The following is a 19,027-nucleotide window of genomic DNA, read 5'->3' on the forward strand; positions in this document are numbered from 1 at the left end:
ACGCGCTCCTCATGATCTCCCAAAAACTACGAGTTCCGAATAACTGCCAAACTTCAGAAGCGTCGAAAAGACAAGCACGTGCAGGACTTTACATGCATCACACGTCTTTACGGCTTTTCACAGTAAGCATGAGTCCGAAAAATCATTGGCAGAATAAATGGCCCAAAATTTAATGATTCCAGACAAATCCTGGAAGTTTTTTCTGTGTAGTATCATAATCTCTCTGTAAGAAGGGCAATTGATGGCGTCGGCTATCATTGATAATATGGTCTATTGACATAACCTGATCCCGCACCTTCTAGTTTCAAGATGTTAATAACACTTCAGTCAAGACACTAAGCATTCAATTGCGTATTGTCCGTTCAGATTTAGTTTATACAGCTTAGATTAATTTACTTCCATTTTACTAACCTTTCTACTCTATAATTATTAATCTTAAAATTCAAAAACCATAAATTCTTTCTCAATCAGTTTCATGTTAATTGTTATGATTCTGTTTTCCTAGGTAATTTTTCTGCCATTATTATGCTTGCAATTCAAAGCCATAGCCAAAATCCCATCTTTTACTACATAAATACTTCGAAAAGTTAATACACTTGAAATGCAAAGTTTCATCAGTTTTCTATAGTTTTAAGCTGCATAATGATCACGGTATGATCAAGCATATACTGGTGGTGGTGTAGGTTACTCAACCATGTCTCATTTCTCGCTAAATTAATCTGTGGCATAGCGTGCTTTATCGGAATATTGTTGCTTTTCATCACAGCCTCCGACATGGCATTCACAGCCTCCGACATGGCATTCGCAGCCTTTCTCACTATAGGGTATATTGTTGCCCCATTGCATGGCTCTCGTGACCTCCTTGCTGCGTGGCCTATCATTGCCCTATATCCAGCATTCACAGTCGTCTGCTATACTGCAAACTGTTGACTTGTATCATGGCCTTCTCGCTAATCAGCATATCATTGCCTTATCATGGGCTCCCGCTCGTTTTTCGCCATGTAACTTATGGTTTATCTCTATCACGGCCTCCTCGTTACTTTGCATATGGTTACATTGTGTCATGGATACCACAACCGACTTATTACATTGCATATGTTGCCCCGCATCTATCCTCCACAGCCTTTATAATGAGTCGGCATATCGTTGCCCCGCATCATTGCCTTCGCGGTCTTCACGCTACATGGGAAGTCGTTGCCCTGTAACAGGCTTTGTCGCATACAGCATATCATTGCCCCGCATTTACCCTCCGCTGCCTTTATCGCTATTTGGCATATCATTGCCCCGTATCTGTGCCTTCACGGTCTTCACACTAAATTGCAAAACGTTGCCCTGTAAGTGTTCTCCACGGCCTTCTCGCCTATCGGGGCTATCGATCAGCGTGGCCTATCGTGGCTTTACACATCGCCTATCGGGGCTATCGATCGACGTGGCTTTACATATCGCCTATCGATCGACGTGGCCAATGGTGGCTTTACACATCGCCTATCGAGGCTATCGATCGACGTGGCCAATCGTGGCTTTACACATCGCCTATCGAGGCTAGCGATCGATGTGGCCAATCGTGGCTTTACACATCGCCTATCGGGGCTATCAATCGACGTGGCCAATCGTGGCTTTACACATCGCCTATCGGGGCTATCGATCGACGTGGCCAATCGTGGCTTTACACATCGCCTATCGAGGCTATCGATCGACGTGGCCAATTGTGGCTTTACACATCGCCTATCGGGGCTATCGATCGACGTGGCCTATCGTGGCTTTACACATCGCCTATAGGGGCTATCGATCGACGTGGCCAATCGTGGCTTTACACATCGCCTATCGGGGCTATCGATCGACGTGGCCAATCGTGGCTTTACACATCGCCTATCGGGGCTATCGATCGACGTGGCCTATCGTGGCTTTACACATCGCCTATCGGGGCTATCGATTGACGTGGCCTATCGTGGCGTTACATATATTGCCTATCGGGGCTACCTATCCACGTATAGCCTACCGTGGCACTTTACGACGAAGCATTTTGTAATTCTTATCCTATTCCTTTTGTGTGAATCAGACATTAAAGTGAATGCCTATGCCTATCGTGGCTTAATTTTGGGGGGGTTCCAATAAATAGCTTTTATAGCTTAAGAAGTCTGATTCCTTCTTAACATTTTCTCTTGTTTCAGGATTGACATCTCTTCGATTTCCTAGCAATCAAGCCAGTTGATCTATTTCACTTTTGGGGGTAGGCTCCGCCCCTGCCTTCAACATCAGGCAGGATCTGCCGGACTACAGCCAGACCCGGACGAAAGGCGGGGCATACGCCAAAATAATCTATACGAGACTCAAGCATCCATTTAATTGAGTCTGATTTGAATTTCTGTCTTTTAATTCAACATGGAATAAATGTCATTCAAACGTTCACTTGCCTTCTGAGTCTTTATGGTAGAAATGAAAGCGTCAGCGTAAGTTCTACCAGGAAGACTCTAATACCACGTCATTCATTCATAAAATCGGCTTGCCAATCACAGCTCAATGCCGACTATTTAAACGCTGAACTAACACTCTCTCCTGCTGCCCGTAGGTGTCGTAGCTGAAGTTCGCCTCCATCCTCCCCACCACCACCAGGTTGTTCCCTGTTCTTTTGTCCGGGGGTAGGCTCCGCCCCTGCCTTCAACATCAGGCAGGATCTGCCGGACTACAGCTAGACCCGGACGAAAGGCGGGGCATACGCCAAAATAATCTATACGAGACTCAAGCATCCATTTAATTGAGTCTGATTTGAATTTCTGTCTTTTAATTCAACATGGAATAAATGTCATTCAAACGTTCACTTGCCTTCTGAGTCTTTATGGTAGAACTGCACAAACTCGCTTGAATCGTCAGCGTCCTTATCAGATGATTTTACTTTAATGTAGTCTGTTAGTTCAGTAACATATCTGACAGTTTCTTCAGGCATTAACCCTTGTGTGGTGTTCGGGTCTGTGGGACCCGTTTTGAATGTTTACTAAAAGAAAAATTATGCAATTAATTGTTGTTTCAACCTCAGATTCATTGGCCTTGGCTCATTTTCTATGAAGAACATAAAAATAAACAACTTGATAATGACTGTACACTGTACACCCCCCCTACACATTTATATTACATATGTGGTGTTCGGGTCCACTGGACCCGGGGTTAATAAAAGTATAAAAATTGAATGTGCTATGTAACTTCACTCTGTTTTTCTCCTACCTGGGACTACTGTGAGTGCATGAGTGTGTTTGTATACATGTCTGTACATATGTGATGGATGCATGTCAGAGTTTTCTCCTTCTGCTTTTGCTGTAATGCCGCAAGGATACAACATGTTATATGCCGTGCATGAACATTTGTCTGTACCTACTGTCCCAAACACTTTACCTTCTGTCTAACAGGAACCATTCTACATTTTACCATTATAAAAAATCCATAGTTTTATTGTAGTAAAAGAGTAGTAATCATGGTTATTTGGTATATTGATTACCATTTGTAAAACCATGGGTTTACCACAAAACCTATGATGTGTGTACCTGCTATTTATCACGTTGTGGGGACCAAATGTCCCATAAAGATGTGTGTGTGAGAGAGAGAGAGTGAATAATAGAGAAAGTTAAATATTATCCATGTATTTTCATCATTCTAAGTTGTGGCCAATAGCAACACATTGTACTTCAATGTGTGTGGACCAGATGGACACAGTATATGTGTATAAAATGCAAGAAATGCATACACAACACAGCTACACATTAAAAATGTGCTTCTTATGTGTTGTGTTGGCTGGCATGAACAGGTTATGTGTTTAGTGTGGATGATGTCTTATGATACGGCATCTGTTCAGTTTGGGGCCTGTGCTGTGTAGACTGACACAAATGTGTACAATTTCAAAAAGTTCAAATAATTAAACATCAACAGTGATGAAAAACTTTGTTTCATTTATACTTATTTAAGATAAATATGATTTCCCCCCCAATATCTGGATCAGAATAGAATTTTCTTCTTTTATTTCATATTACCACAAAAACGAATGGCACTTTAGTTTATAAATAGTCCTCTACCAGTGGTAAATGACCAATATTAACCATAAATTATGTCTATATTACTTGCAATAAGGCTAAAGTTAACATCTGTAAACAATATTACATAAATTTGTATGAATGCATTGGTTTAAGATACTAATAATGCTCTGGGTCCACCAGACCCACAAACATCGTCTAAGTAACAAAAATACGAACACCACACAAGGGTTAAACAACAACTTGTGATGCAAAGTCTAAGAAAACAGATGTTTCATTCATGAAGTTTTAAGCAAATTCCGACCGTAGATGTAGTGTTTCTGCTGTCCTTTCTTTGTTGTATATAATACATTTGTAAAACACTTTTAAATAACTTGAGGTATCTAGATTGTCAGAAGGATACTGCAGCTCTTCAATAGCCCTGTTGTCAATCGTCCCTCGACTGTTGTATACCAGAGTGCTGCTCAGTAACACAGCCAGACAGAAGATGTTGGTGTCATGCTTTGAGTCCCCCAGAGAAAAACAATTACAGTTAGAAAAATGTAGTGATGAAAGTGTTTTATGGGGCGTACACACAAAACGTGAATTCCCAAGTTCTTTGTAGTTTTTGTTCATTTAATTCATATTTAATGATATTATGCATTGCAGTCAGGTTGATCTCATTTTTGCCCCCCCTGAAAAAATGAAATGCCCGTCCGTGAATTTGTGTATGGCGCCGGGTCTGTAGTGAATAAATGTGTTCATTCTCAAAAGCCAGAAATGTGGTAAATGTAATATTACCACAGTGCCTCAACTAGGGTTGTTGCGGTGACAGAATTTTCCCACCGGTTAATCAGCGCGTGACAAACCCGGTGATACCGGTTTCACCGGGTGGGAGGGGCTTATAAATGCACAAAAGTGCGCATTTTACTTTCACTTTTGTATTAGATGCAACTGTTGTTTAAATCCAGCGCTTGCGTACGCTGTGTTAAATCGCGTATGAATTTGCATGCAAATGCGAGTGCAACAGCTGTTTAAGTGCTTGAGTCAATGTGCGCAGGTACTTCTGACAGAAACCCGCCAGTCCCAAGCAGAGCAACCGGCTATTCCTCCATAAAGCGCTGCTTGAATGATGGGTTTATTATTATTCTTAATGAAAAACACAACAACAAAATGATCTTGCCTATATTAAACATCATATATGTATATTATAACAAAAACGAGTAAGCACGCGGCTTCTGTCATCATCTGCTCACCGCAGTCTGACAGAAATAAATGTAATCTGACACCCGCAGCCGCTGCTCTGTGATGACGCGCATTGAGCTCCGCTGAATTCAGGCAGCAGACACATTCAGTTGTGTTTGCTCTCTCTAACGAAATGATTAAATTATTTAATTACAAGAAAATATCAAAACGACGGTGAAAGACGGTGTCGCGGTGGGCAAGTGATCTAACCGGTGAGAGGCTAAAGCACCGGTAATCACCGTTTCATCGACTATCGCAACAAGCCTAGCCTCAACTACCACCACAAATATTCATGGCCCCTTTAAACTGACATTTGACTAGGGCTGCAGCTATCGATTCTTTTTGTAGTTGATTAATCGGATAAAAATGTTGTGGGTGTTTTTAAACAACCAAAACAAATAATGCATAATGAAAATTATGTGGCTGTAAAATGATCAAGCATTAGGCTTTTATTTCTAAAAAACAGAGGTACTGACATTTGGCTCCAAAAAACTAAGCCTATTTATTGCAATTAACCCATTTAAGTGCCAGAGCCAACAATTAAGCAGTGCACAACAGCTGTAATCTAGCCCTGACATCTGGTTTATGTACATTTCTACACCAGGAGCATTTACTATTAGGCTACTAACAAATAATATATAATTTCTGGGGTGAGCCTACTTGGCATGGTAACAACCTGTGTGTGTGTGTGTGTGTGTGTGTGTGTGTGTGTGTGTGTGTGTGTGTGTGTGTGCGTGCGTGCGTGCGTGCGTGCGTGCGTGCGTGCGTGCGTGCGTGCGTGCGTACGTGTGGGTGCTGTGCGTGAGGAAGAGTGACACCCCAGTCAGACCAGTTGCTTCAGTTTGGTATGGCACTGTATAGTGCGCGTCATAGGAATTTAACAAGCCTCAAGGATTATTTGAGTAACTCGATGAATCGTTTCAGCCCTACATTTGACACTACTTGTAGTTGTGGTTTTTGGTTATTTGGCTGTCACATCACCTTGTTGACGTCTCAGAGTCCCTCAGTGTCCAGCAACACCAGAGTGGTTTCTTTTTTAGAGGGGTGGGGCACACACCACATCCAGATGCCTTTGTCTTGGACTCCTTTGTGCTCCCCAATGCAAACCCTGATAATTTCATACTAAAAACAAGACACAATCACTTTTATTAATTTAACTGGATCATGTTTCTCTTAGCCCGTGTGTCCACCACAGTGTATTTAAGTAGCTAAAAACACCAAGCACTCTTCTGAAAATGGCAGCTGTGAGCCCTTGGAAGTGCTTTGGGGTTACAGCATTTTTTAGGTGACACACTTTGGTTACTATATCATGGAATATCCCTGGATATATTGTTTCAGATTTTGTTAGTTTTATCCATAAATACTAATGTTGTGGTCATTTGGTACTACCAATAATAGCTTCTCCATTGTTATTCAGTTATATTGTACAAGAAGATGTGACTGTTAGTCAGTGTGGTGTTTCTGCCACCTCTCCTCCACCATGATTGGATAGCTGCCCTGCAAACATGACACTGCGGGGCTCATGCTGGCTTTTTGTGGGCACAGTGAGCTAGAGCCAGCCCACACCAAACCTAAACAGGTATAGTGTGGGCTTGCCCAGGTAAAGGCCAAAGCTTTGGGCTCTCTCTGGCTTTCTGTGAGCAGCCCACACTAGCGGACTGCCTTCATTAATCCAATGATGTCCCAGAGTGGGCCAGCCCATTTTTTTAACTTTGGGCCCATGCAGGTTTTGTGTTGGTAGCCCACGTTCTGTTTGAATGCTTTTGAAAAATGTATGTAAAATTCAATACGACCTTATAACTCTGCACAAAAGGAAAACATTTTTGTGTCTAAGACGATGCATAAACAAGTGTGCTCTTTGAGACAGAGTGCGTTCTTTCACTGGATGATTTAGTCTATTCAAATGCATTAAGATATGGGACAGAAAATATACTTATAATATCATTTTATATAGTTCATAAATGTTACAAGAAGAGTACAGTTTACTTCTAAAAAAAGAATAACTGCAAATAATTGCAATAATTTTGTAATTTTTGCTATTTTCCTTCCTGTTAGACTGCCTGTACAGTACCATTGGTGGGTGTCTAATCCTGCTCTTGGAGGACAGGTGTCTCTGCAGAGTTTTTAAGATTATATAAAAATATATGTGATTTAAGTTGATGTGAAACTTAGCATCATTTAAAAGGATAACAAATAACAGGCTTCATATGAATAATAAAAAGAAAAAAATTGATGAGACAAAAAATGCCAGTTAGATACATCCAAGGGAATATTTTATGTTTGACCATCAGACACCGAAGGGCAGAGCAGCTGCACTGAGATTGCGGCAAATTTCAGAAGGACTTGCTGAGATGAGGCTGCCGTCAGTGTATACGCCGCTGACCACCTGCTGATTCACCAGAACTCATATTTCCAAAAGGAAATTTTTAATATAGGGAGCTATCATTACTAATTAACCACATATTTAACGTTTAATCATCTATATTCTCTACTAAACAGCTCTTAAAACTACATTTTATGACACAGAAAGAGTAGTATTTAAAATATTTTGAATTCATTGTTGTTGACGCGAAATGCATTCTTGGAAATGTGGCTGTCAGAAGTCCGCACAAGTCACCTCCTCATGCATCCTTGATAAAATGGTCGGATCAAGAAAACATCTGGGGATGTTATGTGAACTTTAATTTGGAACAGTACTTGGGCCGCGACTGATGACGTTTTACAAGTCCACAAGAACACAAGTCCAGACAAGAACGTATATTGAGAAATGGCCAAGGTCTTGCTGGGTACACTAGTGTCACCCCGGATTTCCACCGACTGCAGAACGGCTGCGGATCCGTTGCGGAACGGCGGCGGAGTCAATCGGTTTTGTAATACTGGATGTTAAATAATCAACTTAAGTTTATTTATGAAAAGACACTGTAAAACAATTAAACCTCAGGGGGTGTTGTTAACCCAAATTTGACCCGTAGATGAAAGAGGTCTTCAGATATACAACTCTTTGATGTGTTAATCTATTCATCACAAAGGTTTTTGAACTGTTAGCCTTTAGGCTCACATCACTGAGTATCTGCTGAAATGTAATGTATACATATTATGTGGTTCTAAGATTGTGTTTTACATACATATTCATGTGTAATATTATTTTAAAGGTCATGGTGCGATGAGTAAAAGGTCTCATTTCTATAAGTTTAAGATACACTTAACACAGATGCATTTCTTGTAGGTGGGGTTTTGCCAGAGTACTTCTGGCTAGTTTGACCAGGTGTTCTTATCACTTGCCACAGGTCAAACTGGACTTTGTAGTTTTACGATGTCTTTGTCTCACGCTGTGTATAAAAGGTGGCCTGGCTAGATGTTCGGGGAGCCATTCTGTACCCAGAAGCTCCCACACTCTGTGTGTATTCAAACATCATGGAAGAAATCTTTAACAAGAATCTTCCTAGACCACTTTGTGTGTCTTTAATTGCCAGGTATGATTTTGACATTGTGCTGATCTTTTTAGTTGTGGATATTTTTGATTGATGAATGATTGATTTAAGTGTAGCCTGCCTGGCAAAATAAATTGTTAACATCTATTCATTTTAAACCTTGTCAAGTCTTTTATTATATTTTATAAATATACCGGAGGGGGGTAGATTAGGAATTACCTTGACTGAAAATATGACTGGAGTTAATTCCCACTTTTGTAGGTTGGAGGTAATAATGACTCAATCTCAATATAGATGGATCCTCATATTTTATAGTGTGTTTGGATAAACCTCTAACTTTAAGTTAAGAAGGAGAAATGCCTCTACAACCAGCTGTACGGAACTGCCTTAAGCACCTCCAGGGATACAATATATTCTCTATGTGAATGTAATTCATTCTAAATAATTAAGAGAACAAAAATATAATAATAATTATATAAATTGTGATCAGCATCAGAATAACATTGAAAACTAATAAACTGGAGTCAGATTATAATTTAACCACAGAGGTCAAAGAATCAAATTAAATAAATAAAATTATTCTTCTAGAAGCGCTACGGACGGCAAGATCACGTAATGCCTTCACCACGCCATTGGGTACCTTCCTTGGGCCAGTGGGTGGCGTCTTACAGTTTCCATTCAAGTCAATGTGTGTATTTCCACTGACTGCGCTCCGAATCCGTCACATCTCCAGCTCATGACTTTATCGCGTGATCATACCTGAATTCGCGAGAACTTGTGTTTTTTTATTAAATCTTTGCAATACAAACATTGCAAACACACACAAATGAAGTCATATCATACAGAAACAACAAATAATAGACAGGAACAGAGCCAGGGGGAGTTTAAAATAAATACATTAAAGATAGAGCATAAATAAATGTTTTAGCAGCCGCCTTATTTTTTGAATTTTGGATGGATTTGATGTACTGCTCTGTCTACGCGAGATCTCGTGTTGTGATCTGGGCTGGTTTGTTAAAATGTCATAATTCAACGGCATAATGGGCAGAGACAGAACTAGGTATCGCGCGATCATCACGTGAATTTGCGAGACCTCATGGGTCCTCGTCACTTCAGCACGCAGCCGCTCTGCAACAAATACGGAACTGGTGGGTATTGACGGACGGCGGAGTGCGGAGCCGTAACGCAGCGGAGCCGATCTGCAGGCGCTCCGCAGTCGGTGGAAATCCGGGGTCACAGGTCGAGGCAGACTACCAATACTCTAGCCCCTGACACCAGTACCACTTCGAGGAGACCCTAGAGTTCTCAAAAAGCAGACAGACAACAAAGTTAAAAATGAACAAATGGAATTGTATTAATTTAGTTTAAAACTGAGCACTCTAAAAACTAATCTTCTTTTTGGCTTCTCTTCCAGCCCAGCCCGGGGCAGGTGGAGGACTGTCCTCTTGCCCGTCCTTTTTCTGAGGCTGGCCCAACACAACGGTAAGTATAGCCCTCGTGCAGCCCTCGTCGTGTGAAGACCGAAAAGTGTAAAGACCATCGACTCTACCTGCGCGACTCCACCGAGCAGGAACACCGACTGGGCACTTAAGTATTGCACTTTTTGTACTAACTTTTTCTATTTATCTATATAGCACTCTTTTTCCTCTCTTGTACATTTCCTATTCTTATAATTTTACTATGTGCTTTCAAATCTCTACTGTCATTACAACTCGTAAATCTGTTGTATCACGTCGCCGTGGGAGAAATATTAATAACCTCCGCACTCTCCCACCTTCCACTATTGCCTCACTCTCTCTTCCCATTGGCGTATGGAACTGCCAATCTGCTGTCAACAAAGCATTTCATTTTCTGCCATTGCCTCACATTCTGGCCTTTCTGTTTTAGCACTTACTGAGACATGGATTAAACCAGAGGACACGGCCACTCCGGCTGCCCTCTCCAACAACTACACTTTCTCACACAGTCCTCGCACAACAGGAAGGGGTGGAGGAACTAGTCTGCTCATCCCAAAGGACTGGAAATTCCAACAGCAAACCCCCTCATGTGACAGCAACTCTTTCGAATCGCATATTGTTACTATCATCCACCCTACTAAAATGCATTTTTTAGTTATCTATCGCCCCCCAGGTCAACTTGGACACTTCTTGGAGGAGTTAGACGTACTTCTGTCTTCATTCCCTGAGGATGGTACTCCTTTAGTAGTACTTGGTGACTTCAATATCCACCTGGAGAAACCACAGGCAGCTGACTTCAACACCCTGACTGCGTCATTTGACCTCAAGCGAGTCCCTACTTCACCAACACACAGGTCTGGTAATCTTTTAGATCTTATCTACACACGCTGTTGTTCCACCTACCACACCCAGGTCACCCCACTTCACACATCTGATCACTTCCTAATTACTCTCGACCTCGACCTGACTCCCACTGTCGCTACATACGATCCCCCATTGGTCACGTTCAGGCGCAACCTGCGCACGCTCTCTCCCTCCCGCTTATCCTCTGCGATTGTTTCCACGCTGCCCGCTCCCAGCCAACTCTCTCTGTTAGATACTGACAATGCCACTGACACACTTTGTTCCACTCTTACATCCTGCTTAGACACATTATGCCCTCTGACATCTGGACCGGCCCGGGTAACACCTTCTGCTCCTTGGCTAACTGAGGTTCTCCGTGAGCATCGCTCCACACTCAGGGCTACAGAGAGGAAGTGGAGCAGATCGAATGATCCTTCTGATCTCTGCCTCTATCAGTCTCTTCTTGCCTCCTTCTCCAAGGATGTCTCCTCTGCAAAGACCCTATACTACCATTCAAAGATTAACAACTCACCTGACTCTCACACTCTCTTCAAGACCTTCTCTACCCTTCTTTGTCCCCCTGCCCCTCCACCTTCATCCGACCTAACGGCTGATGATTTTGCTTCCTTCTTTGTGAAGAAAACGAAAACTATTAGCAGTCAGTTCTCCGAGCCGCCGCTTCTTGCGCATTCTCAAATCCCTGAGACATGCTCCCTTCCCTCCTTCTCTCTCCTATCCGAAGCAGATGTTTCCAAGGTCTTGGCTTCTAATCATCCGACTACCTGCCCGCTAGATCCCATACCCACCCATCTCCTCCAGGCCATCTCTCCGTCTGTTATCCCTGCTCTCACTCACATTATCAATTCATCCCTTTCCACTGGCACCTTCCCTGTAGCATTTAAAGAGGCCCGGATAACCCCGTTGCTGAAGAAACCCACTCTCAATCCTGCTATGCTAGAGAACTACAGACCCGTTTCTCTTCTTCCCTTCATTTCCAAGACTCTTGAACGCATTGTGTTCAACCAGCTCTCCACTTTCTTCACACAAAATAACCTCCTGGATAGCAATCAGTCTGGATTCAAAAGTGGTCACTCCACTGAGACTGCGCTGCTATCAGTCATTGAGGCCCTAAGGCAGGCAAGGGCAGCCTCCAAATCATCTGTGCTGATCTTACTGGATCTATCTGCAGCTTTTGACACCGTCAATCACCGCATCCTCCTGTCGACTCTCATGTCTATGGGTGTCACTGACACAGCGCTTTTATGGTTCAAGTCGTACCTCTCAGATAGGTCATTTCGGGTATCCTGGAGAGGTGACGTCTCCGAACCCCAACGTCTAGATACTTGGGTCCCTCAAGGCTCTGTGCTTGGACCGCTGCTCTTTTCGATATACATGACATCCCTGGGCTCTGTCATTCGGAAACATGGCTTTTCCTACCACTGCTATGCAGACGACACTCAACTCCACTTGTCGTTCCACCCTGATGATCCTACGGTTTCTGCCCGCATCTCGGCATGCCTGAGGGACATCTCACTCTGGATGAAGGATCACCATCTCCAGCTTAACCTTGGGAAGACAGAACTGCTTGTCATATCATCCGAACCAAAGATTCAGCACAACTTTTCCATTCAGCTAGGTTCCTCGACCATCACGCCTTCCAAGACGGCCAAAAACCTGGGAGTGGTCATTGATGATCGGCTTAGCTTCACGGAGCATGTTGCCAGCACCGCTCGCTCTTGTAGATTCATCCTCTACAATATTAGGAAAATTAGACCTTTCCTAGATGAGCATGCTACGCAGGTCCTGGTCCAAGCTCTTGTCCTGTCCAGGCTGGACTACTGCAATGCGCTACTGGCAGGACTTCCAGCCTGCACGACCAAACCCTTACAGATGATTCAGAACGCAGCGGCAAGAGTGGTCTTCAATGAGCCAAAGAGGGCGCACGTCACTCCTCTCTTTGTCAAGTTACACTGGCTTCCTATAGCAGCCCGCATCAAATTTAAGGCTCTGCTCCTGGCCTTTAAAACCACCACTGGGTCAGCACCCCCTTACCTTCGCTTGCTTATAGAGCCTTATGTACCCTCTCGATCACTGCGCTCTGCCACCGAGCGACGACTTGTGGTACCATCTCAAAAAGGGAAGAAAACACTAATGCGTACCTTCTCAGGAACTGTCCCACAACTGTGGAATGATCTGCCGGTCGTGACCCGATCAGCTGACACTGTAGCTGTCTTTAAGACTCGGCTAAAAACCCATCTCTTCCACCATTACCTAACTTCCTAATTACAGATTTACTATCTTTATTTAGTTACCCTTCTCTTTATCTCTTTCTCTATCTACCTTCCTCCTTATCTAAAAAAAAAAAAAAAAACTACTAACATACCCTTGGCTATGTATACTGTGTTGGACTTGATGAGACTATTTCCAGTGCACTTATGTATTGCTGTTCTTATGTTGCCATAATTGCTTCTATTGTTTACCTCACTTGTAAGTCGCTTTGGACAAAAGCGTCTGCTAAATGACTAAATGTAAATGTAAATGTATACAAGGGGGGGGGGCTTTCGTCAACGGTGACTATGCAGGGCAGACTTTCCTCGGCAGGCGTATATATATATGTAGTAACAATGAATGTCCAGGCAGTGCTTTCTTATACAGACACAGCGGTGAGCAGGTAGATGTGCGGACCGTCTAGATAGATCTTATAATAGCTATTTCACAGATCATTAGTGGGAAACTTCAGCTCTACAAGTAGACGGTACTGTCAAGGTCTCAGGCACGGACATCAGCAGGACAGGTGCTCTGCACACTCCAATAATAGTCAAACCAATCCACAGCAATGCACACGTCTAGTTATCCACAAATCTGCCCGTCGGCCACGCTAGTTCCTCTTCTCTCACACAGCCGAGACACAATGAAGCTCCGATATAATAGGGCAATGATCCTGTCGGCCTCTTGCTTTCACATCACTAGGGAACACAAAGCAGAAGGGAGTATTCTTCACAGAGGGTCGGGAAAACAGAACACCATAGTCACACAGAAGCAGATAATCAATCGTGTAAACCCAGCAAAGCAGGGTAGCTTGAAGAGCATGATTTAACTAATTCGTGGGGACATCTTTTCACATCCGTTTTCGTTTTCTCCTAGAAATTTATTCACAGCATTTATTCCTCTTCAACCAAATGAATGGTCTGGTCCTTTTACCCTTCTTGAACTCACACTTCTCGTGTCCACTCGCTATACTGCTGCCTCTTCCTCCAACCAGAACAGGAATGAGAGCTCCTCCTTCCTTCAACATCCCTTTTATAGACCATCCTTCTCTGTCATGTCCCAATCGGCCATCGCCACGTTTAACCGGCATACCTGGCGCTCGTTTGCTCGTTAAATTCCCGGCGGAGGGATTCAAACTGGCTGGGTGTTTCATTTCAATCGTTCCAGCGGGAAACCACCCTTGCAAAAGTAGTTCCGCTTGCCTGTTCTCCTGTTGTCACCCCGTGACATCAGATACTTTAAGGCAGGTATAGTGAGGGAAGTTTCAGTTAAACTCTGCAGCACATCGGCCCTCCTGGACCGAGTTTGGACATTCCTGCTGTAAGACAATGCTCCTTTCAGCCTTTAAGTCCTCCTGATTATGAAGTTGAAAGTGAGATAAAGGTGTGGTTGCGGAATTCAAGACAGAGCGGGTGAAGGAAAGGAGTGCTAACACCGTCTGTTTAGTTTAGAGACCTCGGGGGAAGAGTGACCTCCGTTAACAATATGTTTTGGTGTTCTAAAGTATTCATTGGCAAAGTAATAATTTGATATTTTTGTTACTTTGTATTATTTTATAGTTGTATAGATAATTTGTAGTCCCTTCAGGGTGTTAAAATTGAAATAAATTGAAATACTTTTTATTTTATAAATACATTGGTTTGAAATCTCTTTGACTGTACATTTTTGACAATAGATACATTAGTTATGTGGTTACAGCATTCATTTCAGATCCACAAAGACTAAAGTTGTAGTAGCCGAAAAGTATTTATAGTCAAAACGTTGTGGATCAATCCAATCCTGTTCCTAGAGGGCACCTGTCCTGCAGATTTCAGCACCAACCCCAAACAAACACTTTTAAACCTGCTAATTAACTTGTTTAGGGCTACCTAAAAATTAGAGGCAAAAGTGTTGGAGGGAGAGCTGCCTGTGCAGATCCTGTGTGGGCCTGGTGAGGTATTTCTGGGCGGTAAGTGAGGGCTGCCTGTGCTGGGCCAGCACTAAGGGGCCAACCTTTTGCCGATGAGCAAAAACTCACGGCCCTGCGCTGTGAGGGTGTTTTCACATATACACTGTTTAGGTCGGCCCAAATGACATGTCGCTCCGAGTACGGTTTGTTTGGTTCAGTGTGAACACAACAGCCGCACTCGGGTGCGCACTAAACGGCCGCTCCGAGACCGCTCTAAACAGATGGTCTCGGAGCGGCTGTCGCCAAACTCTGGGGCGACCCACCTGTGGTGTGAACACTGCTGGACCTCGGGCCAAACCAAATACAGGAAGTTCTCCACATGTTTGAGCCACTGGGCTTCCGTCGTGACATGAGCCGGGTGTTATATTGTGGGTTAACAACAAACAAGCCAATCCTGGTCCGTGGCAGAGATTCGCAGTCTCCTTTACGTTTGAGCTGATGATTTTATAAATGCATAGCGGTCCTCCACAGACAAATTGTGACATTACAGGCTTTTTAGCAAACGGCTCCGTGAGAAAAACTTTAATAGAACAGCTATGCAATTTCACGTTAAAGCAAAGAAACTTTGCAAAGACGTGCATAGTTTATCTCCACATCTTGAAAGCTGCGCTCTTCATGTCAAGCTGTTTGTCGTGGAAACGTGGGGGTGGTCATGAGACGTAAGAGCTGTCAGAGACCAATGACAGCGCTGACCGTTGTCACACGGTGTACGGTGAGGCATTTTGAGTACAGCAAAAAAATAATATGTGAACACTGACCGCACTAACTGAAAAATGATACAATGTATTTTGGTGCGCTCCGAGGCCGCACCACGGTGCGCACCAACATATGTGAAAACAGCCTCAGCCTGCTCGGGGCCCTAAGACGAGCCCTAAATGGGCCAATAATGGGCCATTATAGGCTTGCTTGCAGGGTGGGTGTAACCCTTTTTTATAGAATGAACTATAATAACAATGGGGCCTGGGTAAGTATAGTTATTTTACTTAACTTGGTACTTAACTTTAACAGATAAGTTATTTACTTTGTTTCCCTTCAGCAGCAATAAAGATCAGCAAATACCAACTGTGTCTTTTGTGTCTTTTATGTATAAAATTGGCAAATGAATTCAATAAAATAAAGTATAAAATTTAAGTAAGATATGTAGACAAAAATGTATTAGTTTGAAATTCACAAACAAATGTACTCTTTTCAAGAAATAACACGTAGATAACTACGTCAGCAACAAATAGACAATTAGTTGTCTATTAAACAACTTTGAATGTAACTCAATAGTAACTTAAATAAAATGAATGATTTCAATATTCAAAACCGAAAGTATCACAGTATATTCAATATCACTTTAAATGATATATAAACTTACATACGTGTGCCCACTCTCACACATTCACCCTACGTTGCAGGCCTGATGGTGCTTTCGGTGCTGCGTCCGCGACGTTGGAAACCCTCGTCTCGAGCTGGAGTAATGGCGATGTCCCTCGTGGCAACAGAGGAACTCCGGGCTTTCCGGTCACCCGGAGCCCTATCTGTTGTGGCGTCGATCTCTCCCGCGATGCCAGAGGAACTTCGGGCATGTAGCTATGCCCGAAGCGCTATCTGGTAACCCACGACAAATGTAAACAATCCGTTAGCTTTAGCTCCGGCTAACCACTTACTTCAACGCACGTGATGAACAGTTCAGTCCCACACAATACGAAACTCAATGTAAACTTGCCAAATAAGTGCTTATAAGCAAAACACAAAACACGTATGTTAAGTGACAGTCTTAACACCAGTATATTAAGAGGATTATAGATTTAAAATCCCCGTGTTCATAACCTCAACTCTGCGTGCTCTACTCCCTCTTAAGCTATGTTTATACTCGACGCGTCCGCACGGGCGCGTTGGTGGGCGTGGCAAAAATGACGTCAACGACGTGGGCGGTCGCGCGCGTTGGGTGCGCGAGACCCCATTTCGCGTGGCGCTGTGCACGGCATTTTTTGTAACTTTCCGCGCGGCTCCACATCCGAAAATGACCGAACTGGAGGCGATTCTGTCCGAGCAGGCAAGCCTGTGACGTATCTCTTTGATCAATCCAAGCAAAACAATGTATATATTTATCTGACACTCTGTAAGTAAAGTATGGAAACTTTGCAGTTTAAAACACAAATTCTTTTACATGATTCAGAATGTTTGGCTTAATTTGTATTGAATCAACCACTAAACGAGGAATAAAATACAAACCTTAAGATATCTGTACTGTTTGTTTAGTTAAAAACGTTAATGAAATGATAATGTTTAATAAAGACATATTTAAAAGATTGTTGTTTTATTCATGTTCTCATATTTATATATCAAACTCTGATGTTAAAAGCACCAGGGTTGTTCCAGCGGACGACTTCTTCTATCCTCTTCTTTATGTTTGTTTTTGACTTTATTGCTCGCGTCGCCCCTGGTGGTTCAAAAAATAGTGCAACAGCGAGCGCGTCAACTATAAACGCCTCGTCCGTTTGGTGAGACGCGCCCGCGATCTGCGGAAGCTTGCGTTGCGGACCAAAGCGCGAGTATAAACAAAGCTTTAGCTTTCGCTTCCCCCTCCTCGTCACACGCAGGCATCACCTCATCACGTAAAAAGAAATAACTTAAAAACATTATTTTAAACAAGAAAACTAAATGTACATTTATAAAACACATCTGTAATGAAAGAGTAAGTAACTAAAATGTGCAATATAACATTATAACAAATTATAATTAAAACCTCATTCCTGTTGCCATGGTAGTCTAAATAGACTCACCAGGTTACATGGGTAAAAAATAACAATTTGGTGGACACACGGCCATAAGCTTTGGGTTGCTATCAGTATTGCATGTGGGGGTTTAACCTGTTTGTTTCTCGGCGAGTCGATTCATCAGGTAGGATTTCCCAGTGCGATAGAGACCGAACACAGCCACCACCACCACCGGCTGATCGATCTTCAGAAGGATCTGCAGCGCTGACTGCTGTACACAAAGCTTCCCATCTGAGTCTTTGTTAATGAGGCAAACTGGCTTATCCATGATCAACTAGAGATGGAGATACAGAACAGATTGATCATCACGTCTTAATATGCATGACAACTGAAAGTGAAAGCTTGCACACGTAAACACTTGCATGTTGGTACTCTTATAATTATCTGAATTGTGTACAAGTTTAATGATTAAATTCTGAATTAATGAATTTCTTTTACCTCCTAACCCCACCCCAGACAGTAGCAAATCCTTACCAGATATAAAATAGGAGTCAATTTTTGGTCCAAATCAGTACACAAACACATAGGTCTGTTTTAGTACACTAATATGCATTCATGCCTTTTTATAGGCACAGGTGGCTGTTAAAAGTACACTTCCTACTGTATATACATAAGGTTACTTCACAAGAGATGTAAAGAGACCCACGTTAAATGAAAGCAAACTGTGTGAATTATGTGAATTATAAAGTGAATTATAAAGAGCTGACTTCTTAACTCTTACCTGCTCTCTGTCATTTCTCTTCAGTACTGAATGACCCACAGCAGATATTTCCTGGTAGCTTACCTTAAAACCACACCTCTGAATTCAGCCCCAGCCTCTGGCAGTGAATTGTATGGTTGTCTTTGCATGTTTCCAGTCTTTAAAATGTAACCGTCAATGATTATAAACACACATTCGTATTATTTCTTTTTAACAACCTACTCATTTCGTATTACTTCTTAACAAAATTTCTTTATTCAGACTTTTGGGATATGCATGTACCCATTTTTCGAACTAGATCATATGTTTATATGTTCTGCGCCTTTTACTGACACAGAAGACCTAACACCAGAAAAGAAAACTTGAAAAATC

General features: G+C 42.6%; 2 long non-coding RNA genes across 2 annotated transcripts; one reads left to right on the forward strand and one right to left on the reverse strand.

Moving 5' to 3' along the window:
* The first annotated feature begins 1,822 nt into the window (after nt 1–1,822).
* Nucleotides 1,823–2,816, forward strand: LOC135779233 (uncharacterized). The gene is made up of 2 exons (XR_010544731.2): nt 1,823–2,259; nt 2,570–2,816. It is a non-coding gene; the product is annotated as an uncharacterized lncRNA (long non-coding RNA).
* Nucleotides 2,817–6,229: 3,413 nt separating this feature from the next.
* LOC135779234 (uncharacterized) lies at nt 6,230–18,696 on the reverse strand. The gene is made up of 3 exons (XR_010544732.1): nt 18,677–18,696; nt 18,049–18,229; nt 6,230–6,365 (listed from the first exon to the last, which is right to left on the reverse strand). It is a non-coding gene; the product is annotated as an uncharacterized lncRNA (long non-coding RNA).
* Nucleotides 18,697–19,027: the final 331 nt, after the last annotated feature.

Source organism: Paramisgurnus dabryanus, chromosome 1, assembly GCF_030506205.2.
Source record: "Paramisgurnus dabryanus chromosome 1, PD_genome_1.1, whole genome shotgun sequence".
In the NCBI taxonomy this organism is placed as follows: Eukaryota; Metazoa; Chordata; class Actinopteri; order Cypriniformes; family Cobitidae; genus Paramisgurnus; species Paramisgurnus dabryanus.